The following is a 6,000-nucleotide window of genomic DNA, read 5'->3' as shown; positions in this document are numbered from 1 at the left end:
GGTACCTCAATATCCTCATCCATATCAAATACAACAAATCAATAAGGAATATAAATTTATCGACTTTCACAAGTACATCCTCAATAATACCCCTAGGATATCTAATTGATCTATCTACTAATTGAATAATCATCCTAGTGGGTTTGGGTTCCCTAAGACCAAGTTGTTTGAACATCTTATATGGCATGACATTTATACTAGCCCCCAAATCAGCCAAAGGTTTTTCAACATTTAAACTACCAATGAGACAAGGAATAGTAAAACTCCCTAGATCTTTAAGTTTGTTGGGTAGTTTGTTATGGAGAATGGCCGAGCAAATTGCATTGACCACCACAGTCGACAAGTCATCTAACTTTCTTTTATTTGTTAACAGGTCTTTTAAAAATTTTACATAATTTGGCATCTGCGAAAGGGCTCTAACAAATGATAAGTTAATGTGCAATTTCTTTAAGAGTTTAAGAAATTTACCATATTGTTATTTTATATGGTATTTACCATATTTCTTTTATGTGGTCTCTCTTTAATGCTACTAGATATGAAACTCGTGATTTGCAGTCTTTGATTATTGGCTTATGCTCTTTCTTACTCTCCTCAATCTCGTCACTTTTCACAATAGCTTCCAGCTTTGACTTTTTTCTAGCTCGACTAACGCTTTCACATTTCAAATAGTGATTGCATGGATTTGCTCTTTTGGGTTAGTTTCAGTGTTGCTAGGTAAGCTACCTTGTGGTCTTTCCGAAACAAGTTTGGCAAGCTGTCCAATTTGATTTTCAAGACCATGAATCGATGCTTTTTGATTTTTCAATGTTGTTTCAATGTTTTGAAATCAAGTTTCACACACTGAAATAAATTTAGCTAACATCTCCTCAAGGTTCGGTTTCTTTTCTTATTGATAAGGTTGCTGAAAACTCAGAACTTGTTGTGACCTCAAATTTCCTTGACCACCCCAAGAGAAATTTGGATGGATCCTCCAATGTACATTATAACTGTAACACCCCAAACCCGGCCCAGACGTTATGGCCAAATCTGACGTGCCACATTGGAGTTAAAAATCCGTGTTTCGTTTTAGTGTTTTAAAAGCCATATATTTTCTTTGAGTTAACAAAGTGTATGTAAGCTAGGCACCGTGTAGGTATCTCGAGGCGGAGGAGGTGAGCCATGAAGGTCGCTTAAGTACCAAGCTCTTTGATTGGATCCAATCCTAGACATGCCCACAACCATAGCCACACTTTGTTATCTTGAGTTTAAATTTGTTTAAGTGGACGTCTTTGATAAATCAATTAATCGTGGCGTTGAGATATTTTAAAAACAATTATCGTTTTGAAAATACGTCCTAAGTCTAGCCCATTTGAATAATTATCAACCAATTTTAAAGTTATTAAAATTAAAATAATCCGAAAAGAAATAAAAGGAAAGTTAGAATGGCCTTATTACAACCCAAAATAAATAATTTTTAAAGGAAATTTAAAAAAAAAACCAACGCTTATTTAAAAGTCCAAAGACAATCACCGTGGCCACTCTGAATCCCCTCCGGCCCAAGTCCCCACATCAAGGCTCACCGCAAGGTTAAGGAAAGGGGTGAGTTTGGAAACTCAGTGTGCAACAAGCCCCTTTCGAGCCCAAAACAATAACGACTGTTGGGTCTAAGCCCAATCCAATCTCAAACATGTCTTGGGCCATAGCCCTTTTCATATTTCATATTTCATAACACTGGGCGAAGCCTTTTCAAATTTCATATTCTTGGGTCAAGCCTTTACAGAAGCAGTATGGCCCATAGGCCCATTTCAATATCACATATAATGTCAATGAAAGAATGCAAACCCATCGAGGAGACTACTCAACCCACCATCCGCTACTCTCCACCGTACCAACCAACACACCATGTGGGGATTAACTCGACCCACCCCGCCATAACTCTCCTTTGGCGACTTTTTGCTTTATCATATAACTGGAGGCCTAGCCTCTTTTAATAACTGGGGCAAAAGCCCTTTTTATAACTGGGGCATAAGCCCTTTAATAACTGGGGCGTAAGCCCTTTTGATAACTGGGGCATAAGCCCTTTTGATAACTGGGGCATAAGCCCTTTTGATAACTGGGGCATAAGCCCTTTAATAACTGGGGCATAAGCCCTTTTCACTTCCTCCATTCATATAAAAACCCAACCCAATGCATTTATGAACATCTCGTGTGCATATCATACATATCATGTGCATATCATACATGTCATGTGCATATCATACATATCATGTTTATCAAAATCCCATGCATTAAGTTCATATATAAACCCTAGGGGTATAATGGTTATTTTTACCTAGGGGCAAAACGGTCATTTTCATATTATAAGGGTAATCTTGTAATTTTACCAAAAATTAGGGTTTCCATGTTCATTATGATTTACAAACAATTCATGGGTGCATACAGTGATTCTGGCCCACTTTTAGCGAAAACAAGTTATTGGGCCAAAAAACCCCTGATGGGCCCTACTCAACTGATTTTGTCATCTAGGCCCATTTAGCCTATATCCATAATGAAGATAATGGTCTTAACATGCAATTTAACATATTTCCGTTTTCTACCAATTTTACCCAAATGGGCCCGAAAGCCCAATGGGCCCCACTTCGGCCCCTCGAGGCCCAACTTACCAAGAACGCCAAAAATCACATTCTTACTGTTTCCATCATTCTCGATCATCGTCTCATCGATTCTAACTAACTAGTGAGCGTTAAGCTTGCTCACAAGTCCTCGAAATGCCGAATTTGGCATTTGACTTTTAACATTTTATCGCTTTAAGCTATGAAAAGGGTTCGTTACACACGATTTGCGATATTCCTTGACGAGATCTCCTATGCGATTTCTCCTGTAATCAACCACTTATAGATTAGACCATGTTAATATTAAACCAAATCGAAAACTACCTATTATCATCACTTACACATTCGCCACCATCCACAATGGCCCTTGGGTTCATACCTTTGCAAGTTGATGACTAGATTTAGTCACTCCGATGATCCAAGCTTTTCACACACTCCTCGATCGGTAGCCTTTAATCCTCACTAGTACCAACAAACCAAATAACACCAAAAACCCTTTTACCCTTAGTCGACAGAAGGGTTTTCAGCTTTTCTTAAACCACAAGATACAAATGGAAAGAAGGTTCGAATACTTACCAAGAGATCTACTCATTGAAGAACGTTCCAAATACCTTCCTACCCCATATCCGTTGTGAATCCAACTTAAACGTGCGTGAAAATAGATCTAAATATTAATTCTGAATCACTAAAATATGAAGCTTTCGACTTTTCAAAGAAATATTAATCTAAGCTATTTAGAGGTTAGTACACACTGTTATGGGTTGAAGTTGAAACGTTTCCAAAATCAATCGCCACGATAACCACCACCGTCACTCAAACTTAACTAATCCAATATCAATATATGTAAATCCTAAGCACATCATCATACGGAACATAAGGGCATATTCGTCATTTTACCATATGGGGTATTTTGGTAGTTTTACAAATTGAGGGTATTGCGGTAATTTCACAAACCAAGGGTATTTTAGTAATTTTGTAAATCAAGGGTAAAACAAGAATTACGTAAATCAAGGGTGAAACAGAATTCTATAAATCGAGGTAAAATGGTAATTCGTAAATTGAGGGTAAAAGCAGTAATTACGTAAATCGAGGTAAAACGATAATTATGTAAATCGGGGTAAAAGCGGTAATTATGTAAATTGGGGTAAAAGCAGTAATTCAGTAAATCGAGGGTAAAATAGTAATTACGTAAACCGAGGGTAAAGCAGTAATTTCAGAATCGAGGTAAAATGGTAATTTTACAAATCGAGGTAAAAGCAGTAATTCTATAACCTAAGGGTAAAACAGTAATTCGTAAATCGGAGTACTTTGGTAATTTTACAAGTCGAGGGCATTTCAAGAATTGGTAAACTAAAGTATTCTAAACATGGATAACAATACGAATGGGCCTAAAGCCTATTCTCAGCCCAAATGGGCCCACACGCTCGTGTGGCCCTTTTAGCCCAAACCTAGCCATAGATATGCGATTCACCTAGCCTAGTCCAATATTTACTACACAATCAAACAACTTATCCAATTGGGCCGTGAGGCCCATTGGGCCCACATAGCCCCTTTCTACCGATCGCGACCAAGTAGCCATCCAACAACAAGAGTAGTGATAAATACACACCGATAGGAGATGGAGTTAATCCACGCTCCGAGCACTCTTAGCCGACGCCCAACCCAAACGAGCACGCCATACAATGAAAGGGATCACCAAGAAAGGTACATTTACTCTCTTCATGGTTCCTCTATTTAAAGCCGACTTCACAACCACTCTTATATTAGCTTCCGATGTGGGATCCTCTAACATTAGAGTTTAAATTCAACACCAACTCTTGCCGCCCCTGTTAGCAAAATAAATGCTCTTTGCTTGCCATGGGATTCGAACCTATGCCTCCCTTAAATGCTCCACACGCTACTTGCCACTAAGCCACAAGGCTTTTTGTGTCATATTTTATCCCCAATTAATTATAAGGTCTAAAGGCCAAAGTCCAGTTCCTTTAAAAAAACAAAATAAATTGCAAGAGCCAAGGCTTGAACCTGTGCTCCTATACAACCTTAATGACACCACAACCACTAGACTACAAGCTTCCTTGTGTCATTTATTTAACACAATAATTTAAAACCCTCATCCAAGCATCCGGTTTTTTCACTTAATACCAAAATTTTGCTAAAGCCCAAGTTTGAACCCAAGATTTCTCTAACACTTCTCAGGGCCATTAACCACCAAAGCGGACATTTAATTGTGTCATTTCATTGCACAATTAAATACCTATATACAACCTCCTTACGGACCCCCACTCAAGGCCCAATACTTCTAGGCCCAAATTCGGGGTGTTACAATAACTATTGTTATAAAGGTTATTTTGAGATCTAGAATAATTACCTATAAAGTCGACATGCTCATGCTCCATGTTAGATTTGAAGGGTGAATATTCTGAATTAATCATCCTCACTCCATTTGCTTCACACTACATCACTGGATGTTTGGAAAACTTCAAACCATCAATTTTTTTACCAAGAGCTTCAACCTGATTTTCTAACATAGAGACTACATCAATATCAAAAAATTCGGCTGCCTTGGCAGGTTTTACTTTCTTAACTTGCCACTGATAATTATTCAACGCCATCTCCTCAATGAATTTTTGATGTGATTTCTCGTGATAAGTTTTATATTTATGATTGATTGTACTTGAAAACTAACTATTATCACGATGAAGGCAAATGCACCTATCGAACAGTAGTATAGTTTATAGCAAGACCTGAATGTCGAACCCACAGGAACTAAAAGTACTAGTATTAACTTTCTTTTTATTATCTAGCCTAAAAATAAGGGAACTTGTTTTATCTAAACTAATTAACTAAATTAAGACTGCAGAGAAAGTAAATTGGGGAAATACTTTTGGGAAAACTGATTGATTTAAACAATACCTAAGGGAAAAATCCACCTAGACTTCACTTGTCATTTTACTCTGAATTAGACGATTTATTCATTTGACTTGATCCGTAGAAATCTCTAATTTATATTATTATCTCTCTCGAGACTAACAACGTCTAACCCTAGGTTGATTAATTGAAATCTCTTTCTAATTAAAACTCCTAGTGTTGTATTAACTCGATCTATGGATACCCTTATTAGGTTTGACCCTAATCCGGCAGATTTATGTCGCCCTATGTCAAGGGTTGCAATCAACTCCGCTTAATTATGCTAGATCTACTCTTAGACAGGGACTTTTTCTCTTTTGAATAAGCATATCAATACTTGAATCAATATCCTGGAATATTAAAGCAAGAATTAAGAACATATAATTAAGATCAAATCAAATATTTATCATATAATTCAGAAAATAATAAAAAGATCCGTCTTAGGTTTCATTCCCCTTAGGTATTTAGGGGACTTAGTTCATATGTGTAAAGGAAAACATCT

This window comes from Gossypium arboreum, chromosome 11, assembly GCF_025698485.1.
Source record: "Gossypium arboreum isolate Shixiya-1 chromosome 11, ASM2569848v2, whole genome shotgun sequence".
Classification (NCBI taxonomy): domain Eukaryota; kingdom Viridiplantae; phylum Streptophyta; class Magnoliopsida; order Malvales; family Malvaceae; genus Gossypium; species Gossypium arboreum.
This window is presented reverse-complemented; position numbering follows the sequence as displayed.